At 47.2% G+C, this 21,923-nt stretch overlaps 1 protein-coding gene across 1 annotated transcript in view; it reads left to right on the top strand.

The window, feature by feature from the left end:
- The window catches only part of DAB1 (DAB adaptor protein 1), a 3,348,596-nt gene that overhangs the window by 2,042,683 nt on the left and 1,283,990 nt on the right, over positions 1-21,923 (top strand). The gene's annotated exons all lie outside the window — the stretch shown is intronic.

Consider the following 21,923-nt stretch of genomic DNA (forward strand, 5'->3'; position numbering starts at 1 on the left):
GGCACATTGTAATACGCAATCAGATACTTAGCGCTAATAGCTACCGATCTCCAGCTGACCAAAAGATATGCGGGGGCCCTATCAGGCTTTCTTAGCTCGCACTACAGGGGAAGCATCTACTGATGAGGGGGCAGTGACCCAACTCTATCAATGCCTAATGGGCAGGGTAGACCTGTAAGACAGCTGAGTGCATGCCTGGCAGATGAAACTGGCAGTATTGAGAGGTGTATGTTCTGTGTGGGTATGTCCGCAAATCAACTTGGCATCAGAGAGTGTCAGAGCGTTTTCTCTCCTGTGGAGGTGTATTCACCCAGTAAGAGTCATATCTGGAGCTGATTGGACTGCTTGTGCTGCTCTGCACCCTGACGCAAAAAGGACAGATGATGGACGGATTACGGAACAAATCAAACATTCACCCCCATCACACGTCATCTGTTCTTTTGGCCTCTGCACCCCGATAGCATGCTTGTAGCCATATCTATTTGTTTATAGCAATTCATTTATTTTTATTGCATGGCATGTTTGGTCTGTGTAACACCATCTACATATGTGTCAATATTCTGCGTATGGTTGCTTGAAAATCAAAAGAAAGAAAAAAAAATCACAGATGTATCTTCAGTTTCACAAGACTACTGCAAGTGTTTAGGAGTGTCTCTTCAGACATAACCTTGCAAAGACTTCACCATTTCGACGTAGCCCATGATCCACTGTCTACAAAATGCACCATGCCAAAAAAGGTATGTAGCCAGGAGATAGTTACAGGGTGGACCCTTTATGAATGGCTTTAAGTTGTTCAGAAGAGATTTCGTGGCCAAGGCAGAACTGCAATTTCTCCTTTGAAGCCAGATGAGATAGACAGATTCCTCCTTGCAATGATCTAGAGTAGCATACGTCAAAAGCAAAACGTCACCATATGAGACAAACGTCGATTCCTAGAAGAAAACCAGTGTAACTAGATACTTCTTAAGGGCCTGGGAAAAGATGGAAGGGGACTCTGTAAATGCAGGTCCACAAAGGTTGGGAACAAACCTTGGACTGTGAACAAGAAGAGGTTCTGATTCTTCTTGTGTATGAGCATGAGAAGACAGAGGTGCAAAAGTCAACCACAGCAAACCATTGGGCTTTTGTGGGAATGTAAGGAAGGATTGTAGCGGATTTGGGGGCCACAGGGAACCTGGGATAGTCACACTATTAATGGTACTAAAGTCTTGTACAATACAGTACACATTTGCTTTGCCTGTCTTATATATCATGAGAAACAGGGTATTATGTCGACTAATAACAGGCATTAAAACCCCTTGCTTAATCAATTTTTCTATTACAATTTCCTCTACCCCCAGTTTTAGAGGGTTCTGGGGTATTCCGGGTAGTTTCATCTGAGACTAGATTTTCACCCTTACAGGTTCCATTGATAATATGAAACCCACAGTGCAGACAGTCTGTGTGAAAGTAACTCAGCTAAATGAAGGGAAAATTCAATTTCATTTGCATTAATTCAGTGATTTATACTCTCACATAATAGTGAGTGTTTTTGTGTTGACAAGGTATATTTAAAACACACCTTCTATAGTGCAAAATATAACACAATTCAGCTTATAGAGAATTCTTTGGGTAAGTCAGGGTGAGCAAAATGGGTCCTGTAGAAAAATGCCTCTTTTTGCATTATCACCACATTATGTTGGACTGATGCTGATGTTGTTTTGACTCAGTGCACTGGGACTTTGTTAACCCGACCCCAGTGCATGTTCTCTGACCCCTGTCAAGAGGCCTTCCTTGGTGGTACATTTTGAATTTCGTGCAGTGTGAGCTTTCCCTCCTAAAGTCAACGACTTCATCAGAACCTTGTTCAATGGCTATTTAGTCTCATGGAGCCCTTGTCAGCCATATCCTGCTTTTTTGCCCACTGAGAAGTTTAGACTTCTTTTCAGAGCCTAAGGGCCTCATTATGAGTTTGGCGGTTGGACCGCCAGACCGCCATGTTGGCAGTACAAAAAAGACCAATGTGTTGGTGGTCTCTCAGACCCCCTGTTACAAGTTATACAGGCAGGACTGTCTTCTGCCAACCAAAAAAAGCAAAACAGCAGTGGACTCGGAGGCCCAGAAATAGGTGGTCCAACCTCCAGCCCCAGCAGCACAGCGACTAACCACTGACTGTATTACAAACCCAAAGTCGCAGTGATGGACACCCAATGGCAGTCTGAACTATAGTGGTTCGTGGTCACCAAAGTAATACCCAATGGCACATTGGATGGATTTGAAAGCAACACAGCTGACACACATTGCTACACTGGACGCACCTGCAAAGGACACTATAAAACACACCCCTTCACATACCACAATCCTCTGCATCACCAACGCCAAACACAGAAGCCAAAACGATTTATTCAACACAGGAGCACAAATACTAGGCACCACTTTTTTCTCATCATCTCTTTTCACACCCAGCACACACTAATGCCCAGTCACACCCCTTTGCAATTTCCCTCTTTATTAAGTCAATGTCACATCTTATTTTTTTGTTTTCCACTATGTCACATTTAAAAAAATTCCCTTTTTTCTGAGGATGAGTTTAGAGTCATGGTGGATGAAATCATCAGAGCAGAGCCACAGTTGTTTAGAGCACAAGTCCAGCACACTCCTCTCAGTAGGAAAAAGGAAATATGGGACAGCATAGTCAACAGAGTCAATGCTGTAGGCACCGCCCTGTTCACAAAGGAGGACATCAGGAAGAGGTGGAATGACCGCAGGGCCAAGGTTCTTTCCGTGGTCTCTAGGCACCAGCTGCAGGCCAAGAAGACTAGTGGTTGCCCTTCCAGTGACTCATTACATGTCTTTCCATGGGAGTAGAAGGTCTTGGCCATCCTACATCCTGAGAGCTTGATAGGAATACCTGGAGGATAGGAGTCTGGTAAGTCATAACAATAAAAATGTCACCAAAATTCAATTTTGTAGATGCTCACTGCTCACCTTTTGCCACCTTTAGTGTCATTCCACTTACCAGCTCAGTGCCCCCCAGTCCAAACAGCCCTGTTTGGCATCTCACAATTGAAGTGTATAGTGTGTGTACTAAAGAGAGTTACATGAGTGCAACTCCCAGCAGGCACTCTTACTCCAAACCCCACATCATTGTTTCCTTCTCCAAATACCCTTGTTTGGTAACACCCATTTGAAGTGTACTCACCTGTGAGGATAACATTTGTATATGCTGTGTACTAGAGAGGGTGACATAACTGCAGCTCCTAGCAGGCCATGTTTCTGTAATTCCAACCGCCAGTACAGTGGTCACTTGTCTAAATACCCATGTATGTTAACTTACAAAGGAAGCTTACTCTCCTGGGAGGATACCATTTGTCAAGTGTTGGGAAGTAGAGAGAGTGACCTAACTGCAACTCATGGCAGGCCTGTGTAAGTTACGCTAAACACCAGCACAGTGCTCTCTTCTCAATGGACTCCTTGGTCTTAACTCTCAATTGAAGAGTACTCACCTGGTGGATGATATTTGTATTTGTAAATAGTTTAGTTCTGGGATTTTTACATCCATGCCACACCCTAGTATTCCTTGTAACTTCACACACCAGGCCGTTGTTCACTTGTGCAAAGTCCACTGGGTGGCAATTTATCAGATGAAGTTACATTCAGATGGGTAGATTACATTTGCCAAGTATTGGGGAGTAGTGAGTGACATGATTGCAACTCTCAGCAGTCCCTGTTTCTGCAACTCCACACATCAGCCCGGTTGTCACTTGTCAAAAGGCCACTGTTTGTCAATTCCCAAATTAAGTTTACTCATCTGGGGGAATAACATTTGTCAAGTTTTGGGGAGTAGTGAGAGTGACATGACTGCAACTCACAGGAGGCTCTGTTACTGTCACTCCAAATACCAGTGCAGTGTTCTCTTCTCCAATAACCCTTCATTGTCAACTCACAAATGAAGTTCATTCACCTGGGGGAGAACATTTGTCAGGTATTGGGTATTAGTGAGAGTGACATGACTGCAACTCCCAGGAGGCACTATTCCTCTCACTCCAAACACCAGACCTGTGTCCACTTGTACAAATACCCTTATTATTTGGTAACTCTCAATTGAAGTGTAATCATCTGGGAGGATAACATTTGTATAGTGTGTTTTACTTACTCATAACACCATGTTCATTTCTCCAAATACCATTCTTTATGAAGTCACAAATGAAGTGCACTCACCTGTGGGGATGACAGTTATCAAGTGTATGAAGTAGAGTGAATAGAATGACCGCTAAGGCCAGAAGGCTCTGTCTCTCCCACTCCAAACACAAACTCAGTGTTCTCATACCAAAATACCCCTGTGTCGTAACTCTCAAATAAAGTTTACTCATCTGGGAGCATAACATATGTATGGTGGGGAGAAGTAGAGGGAGTGACGGGAAAGCAAAACCCAATAGGCCTTGTGTCCCCAACTACAAACACAAAAACAATGTTAATTTGCCCCATTTCATGTATATATGAAGTCTCAATTGAAGTTTACACATCCTGGGAGGATACCATCTGTCAAGTGTGTGTAGTATAGAGAGTGACATGACTGCAACTCCCAAGAGGCACCGCTTCAGTAACTACAAACACCATACCAGTGGTGACTTGTCCAAATTCCCTTGCCTGCTAACACTCAATTGAAGTTTTCTCTCCTGGGAGGGACCAAGATACAGATCATGCTCAACTGGCTACCTAGGTCCATCTTGACTTGCTAACCCACGATGAATCTATTGAGGACAGGAAGGATACCTTGAGGCCGTGTGCAAGACAATGATCCCAAAGGCTTCAAGATGCATGACCAGAATGGTATTGGCAGCAGACACATTCACAAAGCAGTGACCAACATGATGACTCCAATCACATATACAACAAAATCCTGGATCTGCCTACATAAAAATCAACTAGGGCTCAAAATGGCCAAATACATATTTCGACTAGACAATGTTTTGGTTGCACTGGTGGCAAGATGACATTCTCAGGCCATCCTCCCAAGGGCTAATAATCTGCACATTTTAGCAGCTGCTTGACTTAAATGGAATTGACATGCATCAAAATTTCAGGTCAAGACAACCAACATCATGGGTACCTGTCACAATAGGATAAGCTGCAATTCAACTATGCACAAGGTCTTTGCGAAATGTCACTGTAAACCTTTGGAGGTAGATGTCACAATATAACCAGTAACACTGCACGTTTCACATCAACAGGTTGAGCTGCTACTGGACACAGAAAGCCCACAGAAAAGACTGTCACTACCCCCATGGATGAAGCCCTCAGTGACGATGATACTCCTGGACGTCTGGACATAGAGGATGGTGAAGCCCATCTGGACAACCTGGTCAGACACCAACAGTGAGTCTCACTGTGCCCACTACATCACCTCCCAGCCCGGTTGCCTCAACATCACAGGTAACCATTCGCCCCCCCAACCTGTGTGTCTAGGACAGTGGCAATCATCTTGTGCCCCCAGTCCAGGATCCTGAGTTGCAGTACAACACCTCTGACAATGATGGTCCTGGAACCAGTAGGACGGGGCACCCTGTGTCAAAGGCACAGGGCTGTGAGTGTAGGGTGTGTGGGAGGGAAGCTGTTGTTCAGTAGGGTGAGGCCACTGGGTATGCTCCTGGCCAGGACACCATCAGCCATGTCTTGGGGTCTATCAGAAGTCCCAAAGAGTGATGGCCAGGTTCTTGCAGAACTCGAAGAAATCAAGTGGCTATGGCGTGACATCCATAGGGGTATGCATGAACAGTGGGAGGCTCACAATACCAACATGGCCTCCCTAATAGGGCTCCTGAGGGACATTAACACCACCCTGATCAGAGATCAACAACAATATACTACCCCTTCCTTTGGCACATTTACACGAGGCCCTTCATCGGTGCCAGCTACTGGAAGGGAGGCCCTGTCAGGGAGAGAACCCTCCCTAAACACCCCTTCCTCTGTACTAGCAGATCCCCTACCACTATGCAAGCGGTGACATCCAGAAAGGACTCCAGGAGGTGCGACTTACAAGACACCCATGCTGCCAGCAAGTGACCTCTTCCAAAATGACCTCCTTTGCGTGCCACATTTTCACTCTGTTGACTGTCCTTTAACCACCTTCCATTTCCAAGGGAGGAGTACACTGGACTTTGGACTTCCAATAGTGTGGCATCTGCTCCAATGGTTTTATCCACTATGCCTGAACTCTTCACTTTTCTTTTCCATCATGCCCCAGTTTTATATTCACACATATTTTCAATAAATCCACCTATCACAAAGTAATTGTCTGCTTGCTTCTGTTCCACATTTTCCTATGTAGAGATGTAAGACCATGCAAAGCAAATGAGGAAGACACAAGATACTAATGCAAAGAGGGATATGTTACAGGTACAGTGTCTTGCTAAGGATTACTACCAACACACACAAACACATTGCTACAAGTGTCTGGTCACACCAAACATTTTACTGCACTGAACGGCACATAGGCTGTTGAAATGTCTGGACTGTCATTACCAATAATGGCTGACTCATATTGTTTCAAGGTACACACACCAAGGTACAGCCCCCAGACCATGGAAGGAAGGGCCTTGTTGGACATTGTCCTGGAGAATAGGCAAACAGAAGAGTGGATAGTATCACCAGCTTGAGCCTTACCAAATCAAACAAATCTAATATAATATAAACCAAGGTACAGAGAGAGGGAAGTATAACAGTCCCTGATCACAGGCCCATCATAATCTAATGGCAATGCATATGGTGGTATGGCACTAACATATGTCAGTGTTGTGGCACAGGCACTGTGGCATGCAATGATGAAACAAGTCTACAGCAACATGCAAGTCATACAAGAATAGTGTTTAGCCTATGTGAAGGGTGAATGCAATTGATGACAACATATTTCTTGACCACATGATCACAAACATGATGTAATCGGCCCAACACAGCACAATAAACAAGTCCAATGTACACTTCTGACCTTCCACTGTGCAAGCTGCTTTGGCACAGGTCTCATCACCCCAAATCTGTGGCCTACATTACCTGGAACAATCCATATCCACTTCGTATATCCGAACTACATCAGATACCTGCCACTGTCACAATTCTGAAATGCCCACATGAGGATGTCATGGTGAAGGTACCTGTACAAAGACAAAACAAGGAGCATAGGCTTGAAAACATACCTATTACACAAATCACATAGCAAGCATCTGGAAAGGAAATTACATTGCAATGAGACTGACACAAACAAAGTGGCTACATCAAGGTAGAATATGTCAAAGGCTAACTATTCAAGCACCCTTTTGCTGAATATTGCAGAGTACCAGCTCCCTAGTTGTTGCTGAAAAAATCAATTCCACACATTCTCACAAATACAGTTCTATGTACAGTCACAGTCATTACATGACATACACTCATGAAAAGTACCTATTGATGAGATCTTCCCGCAAGTCAGCTCCTTCCTCTTCACCACTGTCATCCTCACTTGGCATTTCAGGAGTCTCACCCGGTTGCACTGCAAGCCCCCCTCCTCTGGGATGTATAGGAAATTCCTCAGCAAGGCAATGTTGTGGAGCATGCAGCATGCCACAGTGATCTGACACACTTTTCCGGGTGAACAGAGGAGGGCTCCACCCGTCTGATCCAGACACCTCAACATGCCCTTCAGGAGCACAAAAGCCAGCTCCACTACCCACCTTGGTCTTCCATGGGCCTCATTGAAGCGGAATTCCCCTGGCTTGGTTGGATTCCTTATTGGCGTCAACATCCAATGAAAGTTTGGATATGCAGAGTCTTCTGTTAAGGAATGGGACATATGCACAACAATGAGTCACTCACTTCATGATTGTAGCACCTGACATTGCACACACAGAAACAGGACAGAGGTGACTTACCAACCAGCCAGGCCCTCTCTGGGTACAGTTGTGAAATCAGCTGGGGTATGGTACTATTCTGCATTATGAAGGAATCATGGGCTAAACCCAGATAGCAGCCACTGACCTGTGAAATGTAGAAATCCACCAAACATACAATTTGCATGTTGATGGAATAGAAGTAGTTTATTTTGCAGTATCCTTGTTCATAGGCATGTGGTGGGACCATGCCAACATGTGTGCCCTCAATGCCCCCCATACATGTGGGAGGTGTGCAAATCTTAAAAGTCTACCTTCGCATAAGGTAAATCCTGTTGTCAGGGAAACTCGTTGTAGCTGTCCAGGTTTTTCCATATTGCTGAGAGGGCATCCTTCAAAACCAGATTCAACATAGGTTGGGTTGGGACATGCCATCTGACAGGGCCTCTGTATGTTGGAGGGACCCTGTGGCTAAGAAGTGCAGTACTGACATGACTTGTGCAATGGGTGGTATGCTGGTAGGATAACTAATAGCTGGCATCAAATCTGGCTCCAACTGATGACATAAGTCCACTATTGTTTGCCTATTCAGATGGTAAAGAAGGATTATGTGGTGTTTGTTAGACTTTTCATCCTTGGCGTGGTCTCCCTTAACTTTTTGCCTCTGTTCCCCAGGTTGTTGATGTGTGCTGGACTCTGATTTTACTGTTTTTGTTACTCTGGGCACTTTACCACTGCTAACCAGTGCTAAAGTGCAAGTGCTCCTGTTTAAAATGTGTACGTAATTGGTTCTCCATGATTGGCATATTTGTTTTACTGTTAAGTCCCTAGTAAAGTGCAATAGAGGTGCCCAGGGCCTGTAAATCAAATGTTACTAGTGGGCCTGCAGTAGTGGTTGTGCCACCCACACAAGTAACCCTGTAATCATGTCTCAGACCTGCCACTGCAGTGTCTGTAAGTGTACTTTTACACTGTAAATTCGACTTGGCAAGTGTACCCACTTGCCAGGCCTAAACTTTCCCTTTTCTTACATGTAAGGCACCCCTAAGGTAGGCCCTAGGTAGCCCCAAGGGCAGGGTGCAGTGTATGGATAAGGTAGGACATATAGTAATGTGGTTTATATGTCCTGACAGTGAAATACTGCCAATTTCGTTTTTCACTTTTGCAAGGCCTGTCTCTCTCATAGGATAATATGCGGGCTACCTTTAAATATGATTAAAGTGTAGATTCCCCTAGAGAGTAGATGGACATGTGGAGTTTGGGGTCCCTGAACTCACAATTAAAAAATACATCTTTTAGTAAAGTTGATTTTAAGATTGTGCGTTTGAAAATGCCACTTTTAGAAAGTGAGAATTTTCTGGCTTAAACCATTCTGTGACTCTGCCTTGTTTGTGGATTCCCTGTCTGGGTCAGTTTGACAGTTGGGTTGTTTTTCACCTCGCACTAGACAGTGACACAAAGGGGGCTGGGTGTAACCTGCATTTCCTGATTAGCCATCTCTGCTAGGAGGGAGGGATGGAGTGGTCACTCTCATCTGAAAGGACTGTGCCTGCCTCTGACAATGCCGGCTCCAACCCCCTGGTGTGTGTCTGAGGCCTTGCCTGGGCAAGGCAGGATTTCACAAGTAGGTGTGAGTCCCCTTTGAAGAAAGGTGACTTCAAAGACTAAAATAGGTATAAGAAGGGCACCCAAATCTACAGACTTTAGAAACACTTCTGGAACCAAGAGGAATCTCTGCCTGGAGAAGAGCTGATAGCTGAGGAAGAAGTGCTGCCCTGCCTGTGACTGTGCTTTGTGGAGCTTTCCTGCAGTGCTGCTTCTGCCAGAGTAAGAGGGCAAAGACTGGACTTTGTGTGACTTCCATCTTGTGAAGAAATCTCCAAGGGCTTGATTTAGAGCTTGCCTCCTGTTGTTTGAAGTCTCATGGACAGCAAAGACTTCTCTCTGCCAGCACCTGGAGTCTCTGGAGAGACTCCTGCTCTGACAAGTGGTGCCCTATCCAGTCCCTGGGCCCTTGAAAGGAAAGCTGGTGGAAATCCAAGGAAATCGACTTCGGACAGCTCCGGACCGACGCCGCTGCTTAATCCGGTAACGCTGCCTGCACCCGACGCTGTGACCTTCGCTGGAACGCGACGCTCTTCGCAGCCCTGACGCCGCAGCAGCCCCGCTGAAGTCCGCGACTCCGTGGAAGTCGCCGCACCATGTCGTGAACGACGCCACTCGAAGTGCACGGATTCAACGTTTCGCACAGACGCCGCGATTCCCGACTTCGCGCATCGGCTTGTTTTCACTCTTCACCAAAGGTACTGTACTAGGGGGTCTACACGACTCCGTGTCCGGCGCCGCTGGTGTCGGCTTGTTGGGAACGACTCCGTCACGACACCGTGTTAACATCTCATCGAAGCATTTTTTGTTTCTAAGCGCTATTTTTTTAGTTTAATCTTTAAAAATTCATAACTTGACTTGTGTATGTCGGATTTTTGTCATTTTGGTCTTGTTTTGTTTAGATAAATATTTCCTATTGTTCTAAACCGGTGTTGTGTCATTTTGTAGTGTTTTCATGAAGTTGCTGTGTGTGTTGGTACAAATACTTTACACCTAGCGCTCTGAAGTTAAACCTACTCCTCTGCCAAGCTACCAAGGGGGTAAGCAGGGGTTAGCTGAGGGTGATTCTCTTTTACCCTGACTAGAGTGAGGGTCCTTGCTTGAACAGGGGGTAACCTGACTGTCAACCAAAGACCCCATTTCTAACATTGGTGATCAGTGGTTGGGATTTGGACTTGTATTTGTACTTGACATACAGTAATTAAGTGTACACTACTGTTTGAGTTCAGACCACTACGTGACCACATACTGCTTGTCTTGAGATTTTTGCTTTTTCTCTTTTTGTGGATTTTTCCCTACGTCCACTTTGTTTTTTTTCACTGATCCTTGATTGACTTTGAACTTCATTTGGGAACTTGTTTCTGCATTTGGAACTTTGCACTCTTTTTACCTTTCATCATGTCTCTACTTGGAGATGCATCAGTTGGAGCTGACTTTGACCTTGAGAAATTGGAGAGTTATACCAAAGCTCAGTTGAAGCAGTTCTGTAAAAGTTTTGACTGTCCCATTAAGAGCTCATCCAGGAAGGAGGAGCTGCAAAAGGCGCTGAGGGCCTGGGTGACAGCCAAGAGCACTGAAGGGCACACAGAGGATGAGAGAGATGAGGAGGATGAGGAAGAGTGTTCAGTACACAATGGTATTGTGGGTGGGCCTGTTATGTCCAGGGAGAAGGTCTCCAGGGCAGGTAGCAGTGTCTCATCCAAGGGTCGGACACCTGAGGAATTGCAGGACAAACAGGCAGAGAGGGCATACCAATTGGAGCTGCAGAAGCTCAATCTGGAGAAAGAAAGAGATGAGAGAAGAGCAGTCCTTGAGGAAAGGAAGATGCAGCTGGCTCATGAGCCTAACTTAAAGGAGTTAGATCAGAGGATCCAGTCCAGTAGGGATGGTGGCAGCAATCCTACAGTGCAGCCCGAGAGAAGGGTACACATCCCAAAAGACCTTGTGAGGGATTATAAGAGGGAGGATGATGTCTACTTGTGGTTCAAGGGTTATGAGTCAGCTCTCCACATGAACCTGGTCCCTGAAGCTCATTGGGGGGCAGCCCTGTGGAAGCATTTTGAGGCAGAGGGGAGGGACACACTGACGGCCTTAGGGGATGCTCAGAGTCTCACCTACCCTGTCATGAAGGAGGCCTTACTCACCAGGTATTGTCTCACCCCTGAGCAGTACAAGGAGAAGTTTAGATCCTACAAGAGAAAGGAATCCCAAACATGGTTGGAATGTGTTGATTCTTTTTGCAGGTCACTGGATGGTTTGGTGAAGGGCAGTAAGGTAAACACGTATGAGGGGCTTTACAATTTAATTGCTTGGGAGCACTTGTACAGTTTATGTTTTCCAGAGCTGCGCCAGCACCTCATTGACAGCAAGCTGACTGACCCCAGGAAGCTTGCGCAGGAAGCGGACCGCTGGGAGAGCACCAGGGTCCAAAAGAGGTATGGGGAGACCACGCCAAGGGTGGGCAGGGTCCCTCTCAGAAGAAAGGGGGGGTAAGGGCAAACAGGGGGAGTTCTCTAAAGGGCCCCAAACTGATTCCCAGGGTAAGGATTCCCAACCCCCCAGTGAAAAGAAGCCATGGTTATCCAAAGGGAAGCCAGTGGCAGGTGGTCCCCCACGTAAGTGCTATGCATGTGACCAGGTGGGTCATGTGAGGGGGGACCCCAAATGCCCCAAAAGTACACCGGCACCCACGGGTGCACCGTCCCAGGGTTTGGCCAGTGTAGCGCTTGGGGAGGAGTTGGTTTCAGGTGGGTGGGAACCAGCAGAAATGACCCTTGTCTCACTAGGGGACAGTGAGATGGTCCAGAGAAACCTAATGCCTGATAACATTAAGAAGTACAGGCAATGGGTGACCATTAATGGACAAAGGGTGGAGGCTCTGAGAGAAACAGGAGCCAGTGTGACTACAGTGAGGAGTCACCTGGTGTCTGAAGAGCAGATTGATCCCCGGGTACTTCACCAAGTAGTTGCGGTAGACAACTCTGAGCGCCTCTGCAGAGTGGCGCAGGTTCCCTTTGAATGGGGGGGGTCTCAGGTTCTTGGAAAGTAGCTGTGATTCCAACCATGCCTGTTGATTGTTTGCTGGAACACAGGTCTCACTTGGAGATGTTGGGTCTGCATGGGTGGGTATGCGTATCCACCCGGTCTATGGCAGCCAATCAGGGTAGTCAAGAGCCCCTGGAGCCTGAAACAGTGGCCCAGGGGACCGCCAAGAAGAGGAAGGGCAGGGGGCGTGGGAAACCGGCCCCCGAAGTTCCCACGGTCCGGGAGTAGGCGGAGCCTGAGGGTGACCCCCCGGAACCTACAGGGGAGCAGGTGGCTGAACTGGGGGAGGTCCCTGAGCTGTCACAGTGGCAGCAGGAAGGGGGACCCACTAGGGAAGCATTCTGCACAGCGCAGAAGGAGTGCCCTACTCTTGAGGGGCTGCGGCAGCAGGCTGCAGCCCAGGCGGCTGGCGAGGTGCCAGGTACTCACCTGATATATTGGGAGGATGGCCTCCTGTATAGTGAGCCTAAGGTGCCTGAGCCTGGGTCAGCTCGTATGCTGGTGGTACCCCAGTGCTTCAGGGCCTTCCTACTGGGTTTGGCTCATGATGTGCCTTTGGCAGGACATCTAGGGCAGGACAAGACCTATAAGAGGCTTGTCTCCCACTTTTACTGGCCCTTGATGCACAAGCAGTCAGCTGCTTATTGTAGGTCTTGTCAGACTTGTCAGGCAAGTGGCAAGAGTGGGGGGAAATGCAAAGCTCCCCTCCAACCTTTACCGGTAGTCAGTACTCCCTTTGAAAGGGTAGGAATTGACATTGTTGGGCCTCTGGATCCCAAGACAGCCATGGGCAACAGGTTCATCCTGGTCTTGGTGGACCATGCCACACGGTACCCAGAAGCCATTCCTCTAATGACGGTCACTGCCCCTGTGGTGGGACGTGCCTTGATGGGAGTTTTTACCCGCATGGGGTTCCCCAAGGAGGTGGTATCTGATAGAGGTACAAACTTCATATCCACTTATATGAAGTCTCTGTGGAAGGTGTGTGGGGTAACCTACAAGTTCACCACCCCCTACCACCCCCAAAGTAATGGTCTGGTTGAGAGATTCAACTGCACCTTGAAAGGCATGATTCAGGGCCTGTCAGAGCCCTTGAGGCGTAAGTGGGAAGTCCTCTTGCCATGCCTTCTGTTCGCTTACAGGGAGGTGCCTCAAAAGGGACTTGGCTTGAGCCCCTTTGAGCTCATCTATGGCCACCCTGTGAGGGGACCGCTCAGTCTGGTGAAGGAGGCTTTGGAGAAAGCTCCTAGTAAACCACCCCTGGATGTATTTAGCTACATGCTGGCACTAAGAAACCAGACTGCCCGCTTCAGGAGTCTCGCTCAGGAGAACCTGGAAGCAAGCCAGGAGGATATGAAACGGAGGTACGACCAGAATGCCACTCTGGTTGAGTTTCAGCCTGGACAAAAAGTGTGGGTCATGGCACCAGTGGACCCTAGGGCTCTCCAGGATAAGTGGACTGGGCCTTTTGAGCTGGTGGAAAGAAAGAGCGAGGTCACCTATCTGGTAGACTTGCAATCCCCCAGGAACCCTTTGAGGGTCCTACATGTCAACTGCCTCAAACCACACTTTGAGCGAACTGAGCTATCCATGCTCCTAGCGACAGATGACGGGGTGGAGGAAGAGAGTGAGCCTCTTCCTGACCTCCTGTCTGCAGGAGAGAAAGATGGGTCTGTGGAGGGAGTGATCCTCTCCCCCTCCCTGACTGAGGAACAGCAGAGGAACTGTCGCCACGTGCTGGGACAGTTCGCCTCGCTGTTTTCCCTGATCCCAGGAGTCACACACCTGTGCACACATGATATGGACACTGGGGACAGTACACCTGTTAAACATAAGGTTTACAGGGTGACTGACAGGGTCAGGGCTTGCATTAAGGAGGAAGTCTCCAAAATGTTAACCCTAGGGGTTATTGAGCACTCCAGCAGTCCTTGGGCCAGCCCAGTGGTCTTGGTCCCAAAGGCTGCTGCTCCTTGTGCCACTCCAGAACTTAGGTTCTGTGTGGACTACCGGGGTCTCAATGCGGTCAGCAAGACTGACGTACACCCCATCCCCCGAGCTGATGAGCTCATTGATCGGTTAGGAGCTGCCAAGTAACTTAGTACGTTTTATTTAACATCTGGGTACTGGCAGATTGCCTTAACTGAGGGGGCAAAGGAGAGGTCAGCATTCTCTACCCCAGATGGGCACTTCCACTTCAATGTGATGCCCTTTGGGATGAAGAACGCCCCTGCCACCATTCAGAGGTTGGTCAACCAGGTGTTGGCAGGACTGGATGAGTTCAGTGCCGCCTACCTGGATGACATTGCTGTGTTTAGTTCCACATGGGAGGAACACCTGCAACACCTCTGGAGAGTGTTAGAGGCCCTGCAGAAGGCAGGCCTCACTATTAAGGCGAGCAAGTGCCAAATAGGGCAGGGTTCTGTGGGGTGCTTAGGACACCAGGTGGGGAGTGTCCAGGTGGCACCCCTACAACCTAAGATTGACACGATTCTGGCTTGGGAGCCTCCCAAGACCCAGACTGAAGTGAAAGCCTTTTTAGGTCTCACAGGATATTACCGGAGGTTTGTTAAGGGATATGGTACCATTGTTACCCCCTTAACCGAGTTGACTTCTAAAAAGCAACCCAAGAAAGTGATCTGGACAGAGGCTTGCCAGAACGCTTTTGATGCCCTGAAGGCTGCCATGTGCACAGCACCTGTGCTGCAGACACCTGACTACTCCAAGGAGTTTGTTGTGCAAACGGACGCCTCAGAGCATGGTATTGGAGCAGTACTCTCACAACTTAATGAAGAGGGCCTAGATCAACCCGTAGCCTTCATTAGCAGGAGGTTACTACCCAGGGAACGTAGGTGGAGTGCCATAGAACGTGAAGCGTTTGCTGTGGTCTGGGCACTGAAGAAGCTAAGACCCTACTTGTTTGGGACTCACTTCTGAGTTCAGACCGACCACAGGCCCCTCAGATGGTTAATGCAGATGAGGGGTGAGAATCCAAAACTGTTGAGGTGGTCCATTTCCCTACAGGGGATGGACTTTACGGTGGAACATCGTCCTGGTACTGAGCACGCCAATGCTGATGGTCTGTCCAGGTTCTTCCGCCTTAGTGATGAGAACTCCCATGAGGTTGGGGTAGTTGCTCCCCACTCTTAGCTGGGAGGGACACGTGTTAGACTTTTCATCCTTGGCGTGGTCTCCCTTAACTTTTTGCCTCTGTTCCCCAGGTTATTGATGTGTGCTGGACTCTGATTTTACTGTTTTTGTTACTCTGGGCACTTTACCACTGCTAACCAGTGCTATAGTGCAAGTGCTCCTGTTTGAAAATGTGTACGTAATTGGTTCTCCATGATTGGCATATTTGTTTTACTGTTAAGTCCCTAGTAAAGTGCACTAGAGGTGCCCAGGGCCTGTAAATCAAATGTTACTAGTGGGCCTGCAGCACTGGTTGTGCCACCCACACAAGTAACCCTGTAATCATGTCTCAGACCTGCCACTGCAGTTTCTGTAAGTGTACTTTTACACTGTAAATTCGACTTGGCAAGTGTACCCACTTGCCAGGCCTAAACCTTCCCTTTTCTTACATGTAAGGCACCCCTAAGGTAGGCCCTAGGTAGCCCAAAGGGCAGGGTGCAGTGTATGGATAAGGTAGGACAGATAGTATTGTGGTTTATATGTCCTGACAGTGAAATACTGCCAATTTAGTTCGTTTTTCACTGTTGCAAGGCCTGTCTCTCTCATAGGATAATATGGGGGCTACCTTTAAATATGATTAAAGTGTAGATTCCCCTAGAGAGTAGATGGACATGTGGAGTTTGGGGTCCCTGAACTCACAATTAAAAAATAAATCTTTTAGTAAAGTTGATTTTAAGATTGTGCGTTTGAAAATGCCACTTTTAGAAAGTGAGCATTTTCTTGCTTAAACCATTTTGTGACTCTGCCATGTTTGTGGATTCCCTGTCTGGGTCAGTTTGACAGTTGGGTTGTTTTTCACCTCGCACTATACAGTGACACAAAGGGGGCTGGGGTGTAACCTGCATTTCCTGATTAGCCATCTCTGCTAGGAGGGAGGGGTGGAGTGGTCACTCTCATCTAAAAGGACTGTGCCTGCCTTTGACAATGCCGGCTCCAACCCCCTGGTGTGTGTCTGAGGCCTTGCCTGGGCAAGGCAGGATTTCACAAGTAGGTGTGAGACCCCTTTGAAGAAAGGTGACTTCAAAGACTAAAATAGGTATAAGAAGGGCACCCAAATCTACAGACTTTAGAAACACTTCTGGAACCAAGAGGAACCTCTGCCTGGAGAAGAGCTGAGGAAGAAGTGCTGCCCTGCCTGTGACTGTGCTTTGTGGAGCTTTCCTGCAGTGCTGCTTCTGCCAGAGTAAGAGGGCAAAGACTGGACTTTGTGTGACTTCCATCTTGTGAAGAAATCTCCAAGGGCTTGATTTAGAGCTTGCCTCCTGTTGTTTGAAGTCTCAGGGACAGCAAAGACTTCTCTATGCCAGCACCTGGAGTCTCTGGAGAGACTCCTGCTCTGACAAGTGGTGCCCTATCCAGTCCCTGGGCCCTTGAAAGGAAAGGTGGTGGAAATCCAAGGAAATCGACTTTGGACGACTCCGGACCAACGCCACTGCTGAATCCGGTAACGCCGCCTGCACCCAACGCCGTGACCTTCGCTGGAACGCGACGCTCTTCGCAGCCCCGACGCCGCAGCAGCCCCGCTGAAGTCCGCGACTCCGTGGAAGTCGCCGCACCACGTCGTGACCGACGCCGCTCGAAGTGCACGGATTCAACGTTTCGCACAGACGCGGCGATTCCAGACTTCGCGCATCGGCTTGTTTTCACTCTTCACCAAAGGTACTGTACTTGGGGGTCTACACGACTCCGTTTCCGGCGCCGCTGGTGTCGGCTTGTTGGGAACGACTCCGTCACGACGCCATGTTAACATCTCATCGAATAATTTTTTGTTTCTAAGCACTATTTTTTGAGTTTTAAAAATTCATAACTTGACTTGTGTATGTCGGATTTTTGTCGTTTTGGTCTTGTTTTGTTTAGATAAATATTTCCTATTTTTCTAAACCGGTGTTGTGTCATTTTGTAGTGTTTTCATGAAGTTGCTGTGTGTGTTGGTACAAATACTTAACACCTAGCGCTCTGAAGTTAAGCCTACTGCTCTGCCAAGCTACCAAGGGGATAAGCAAGGGTTAACTGAGGGTGATTCTCTTTTACCCTGACTAGAGTGAGGGTCCTTGCTTGAACAGGGGGTAACCTGACTGTCAACGGAAGACCCTATTTCTAACAGTGTTCTTCCATGGTCTGAAGGTCTGGCAATGGACGGTAGACAGGAGGTTGTCTCATCCTCCATTTCCCTGGGTAGCTATGTTTGACAAGACATGATTCGTAACATTAGTCATTGTGTCCACAGCAACATACATGATGCATGTCAATGATATCATGTGACAAGGCATTTCAGAAGAGACATGGCAACCAGGAAACATCACAGCTGCAATTAACACAAGGGTCTCATGTGACCCCCGTGGTTTTCCATACATGTGTCCACAACATGTATCTGGACCAAACTCAAAGATGTGCATCACAACATTTCTCTTGAAATGTGACTGGATATCCTGACCACCAATGTGACGTCATCTCTGGTGGACTATGCCCCATTGCTAAATATCATCTGGAGCCCTGCAACATACTGCAAGGGTGTTTGAGTAGTAGACAAGACAGGATAAGCATGTTTGTGAGGTCTAAACAGCAATTTTGGAGGTGTGGCACAGTTTGTGAAGCCCAAGACAGCATTTCAGGCCACCAAAATGGCAGCTGCTTGACCTACTCCACTGGACAAATGGAACCGTCCACGACCACTGGCAGTAGCAGGCAGTTGCAACTGTGGCAGACACAGCCATAGGCTAACGTAGCCAGTGGCAGTCGCGGGCCAATGACTGTGTCCGCTGGCAGTTGCGGCCAGGTACGTGGCTGGTGTGACCGTTATGTTCTGCAGATTCACTCACTTGACTCTAGACACTGCTGCCAGTAAGACCTACACTACTGGAGCTGCTGTGTACCACCTCTGGGAGCAATCATGCCACATCCAGCAGATGATAGGGCCCCTGCCTTCTCTGCAGAGGAGCTGGAGAGGCTAGTGGATGAGGTCCCACCAGTGTATGGACAGCTCTATGGTGCATCAAAGGAGCAAGTAAGTACCTCATGTGCAGAATTGTCTCTCTACTTCACATCCCTTTCCTCCTCACAGTCTACAATGTGGTCATCTGTGCCAGGTTGACTAACCATGTGCCTGTTGTTGCAGTGTGTATGGCATTAATGTGGTCTACAATGTGCAGGTATTGATGGCCAGTGTCCTATGTAAAGTTAAGGTGAGGTTTTTGGGATCCTAGATCCTCCTGGTGTTGGATGCACATAATTATGTGAGGAGACATTACTGCTACACACTGACATCTCTTTTCACATGATTGTTGTAAATGTCAGACAACATGTATGTGCATGGCAGCATGAGCTCAGTAAGCATGTTGTATGAGTCAAATGAGAGTCATGTGAGCAATGTGTTTGGGGCCACAGGCATTTCACAACACAACAGCCCTTGCTAAACTGTTGGTTAGAAAGCACTTCATGGGTCACTCTGCCTTTCAGGTTGCCACACACACTACATGCCAAGTACCTGTTGGCTACATGATGTACTGCCATACATGGAAGTGATGGGACTGGAGTGTCATGTAGGTTCTGTCTGCTCAGTCTGCAGAGACCAGGGCCTGTCACATGTCTCCCAGTATGGATCCTAGTCTATGCTGGGGTAAGGTCACTGTTGCTATGCAATTCTGGCACTGTTCCCACTCCCTCTACCCCAAAGCAGATCCTGCAATGTGGCCAATATGAGGCTCTGGTGGCAAATCCTTCCCAGAATTCCTCATTCATTTGATTAGATTACAAATGGATACAGAGGTTAGTTATTAATCTAGTCCAAATGTGCACTTAGCATAATTGTCAATGTGTGTCTTTGACTCATGACAGTCCCTTACTCCCACAGCCTTGTTGTCACTTTCACACAGGTCATATTTGTCCTGTACAGGCTTATTGCACAAATGCGTGTCCCACAGTGCAGACAGTGTGTTGATTTCTGGGAGGCCTTGATATGTGACTCAGTAACTTGGTCACTGTGCAACACATGCCTTTGTTTGTTAGATGCCATCTCTGTAGGATTGACACATATGGCCAAAGGACTGTTATGTGGTCCTGGTACATTGCACAGAACCCAACCCCCTGAAGTGGCATGAGTCTGCATTTGTTATGGCACATGTCTACACATGGACAGGGAAGACACTTTCTGTACCCACTGTGCCAGTCCCTTCATTGTTAATCATGTGTAATGTTTGAGTTTGTACTCTGGCAGTTGTTTGAATGGACTGTATGCAGAGAGTCATTCTCACAGAGTATGAATGTGTTGGTCCATTCATGCCTAAGGAGTTTACCCTTTAGAAGCCACATAGGTGTGATGTGTTTCATAGTGGCTCACATCACAGTTAGGTTGCCAGAGCATGGGCTTCATGATGTCAGTAAGCTTGCTTAGTCATTGTAGTGCCTGAGAGGGTAGTGGGTAAGTCTGCAGGTGGCAAAATATATGTCTTTAATCATGTTTCTGTAGTAATTGGCTTGCATGTGTCACAGTTGGGGAGTATTGACAAATAGGAGAGCCCTAGCTTGATGTTACTGACATTTATGTGACTTAACCATTTGTGATGAAACTTGTGATCATGATCTCTTGATTTTACTTTTGCATCCATGCAGGTCAATGCCCATCAAAAGAACGGACTATAAAGTGCCATCACCCAAAAGGTATGGACATTGAGGGTCCACAGCGGACGGATCACCCACTGCAGGAAAAAGCGGGACGACCTGAGACACTGGGCCGGGAAGATTGCAGCGGTCCATGACCCCGCTAATGGCCTGCATCCTGGTGGTGGACTGTCCGGATCTTGATGGGCATTTGATGGCAGCACAACAGCCACAAGGGAGTGAGTGTAGGGCATATCCCTGCCTGTCACATTGCCTGTCACATTGCCAAGTGAATGATTTGTCACACAGTAGATAAGTGTTTTGTGTAGACATGCCATGTGGTGCATACTGATGTGCCTTGCATATTGGCCCAGGGATCTAGGACACAACTGGGTAGAATCCACAAACCACTTGCTCTGCAGGGATGACATCTGGCTGTGTACATTGATCATACAGCTACTGTTTGTTGTTGTAGTGTGTGTATTTTTTATGCAACAGACCACTACTCCTAAATTACAGGCCAAAGGTAAGTTGGTGATGGATCACTGTCTTTAGCCATGTGTCTGGGTAAATGTGTATATAGGCATCTGCTACTCAGAGGCCATTTGCCTTCAGCGTATGATGAGTGCTGGTGCCTCACTATAGTCTGTAATGTGAAGATGTCTAACATTCATGTGACAGAGCTCACATTGTTCTTTAGATGCAGCTATAGTTTAACATTTTCCCTTGTAAATGGGAAATGTCCAATAACATGATTTATGTGCCATCACTGTTGTCAACATTCCTTCTGCCTATGTGTCAGCATGTGTCCCTTTCTCTTTTGAAACACATTTGTAAGCTGTTGTTTCATGCATATGTGTGGAATAGGACATTTACAATGGGGGTACATTTTGTGTTGTACCACATGCAAGAGTGTGTCACCATTGTTTATTGGCTGACACATACCCTCACACATCATAGCATATCATTTGGCATGTACAACTGTAGTAGCAATGAGGGACATGACAGGTAGGCCTAGAGTTTAGAGCCACAATGGGAATATCTATGTCCTTAATGTGGCATCATGTGGAAGGGTGCCCTGCACATATGTAATGGGTAAGGTTTGTGACCTGACTGTTGGTCAGCATCATGGAATGATTTGCATTTATATTGGAATCACTTGTGTTTGGATACAAGCATTCATCCACAGACAGACATCTGGGTCTGCATGACCATAATGGAGACAATGTTGTAGCTTTCAATTGGGCAATATGATGAGAGCCTTCAACAAGTACTTGCAAATCTCTCAACCTCTTCAATATCCAAGGGACTAATGACATCTAGCTATGCACTAAGAGCTTGTCATTGTAAGGGGTGCCAGACATTAGCACTAAATACCCTGGGGCTTGGTGTTTCATTGTGTTGTAGATTTAATGGACATCTCTCCCTGACATAGTGCACATGATGTGTACATTGTCCATTTCCATGCCACATGCGTGGCCTATCTGAGCAACATTAAACATACCTCCACGTCTCTACTGGGACAAATATCACTTTATTGAAGTGTACATAGTGGAACTGCTTCCATTGTGACATGAGTATTTCCATGTCATCCTCTGCAGGCTATTGTACTTTGGTTATTAACATAGCAGAATTTTGGAGCTCCATTTC

The sequence above is a fragment of the Pleurodeles waltl genome, chromosome 4_2, assembly GCF_031143425.1.
Source record: "Pleurodeles waltl isolate 20211129_DDA chromosome 4_2, aPleWal1.hap1.20221129, whole genome shotgun sequence".
Lineage (NCBI taxonomy): Eukaryota > Metazoa > Chordata > Amphibia > Caudata > Salamandridae > Pleurodeles > Pleurodeles waltl.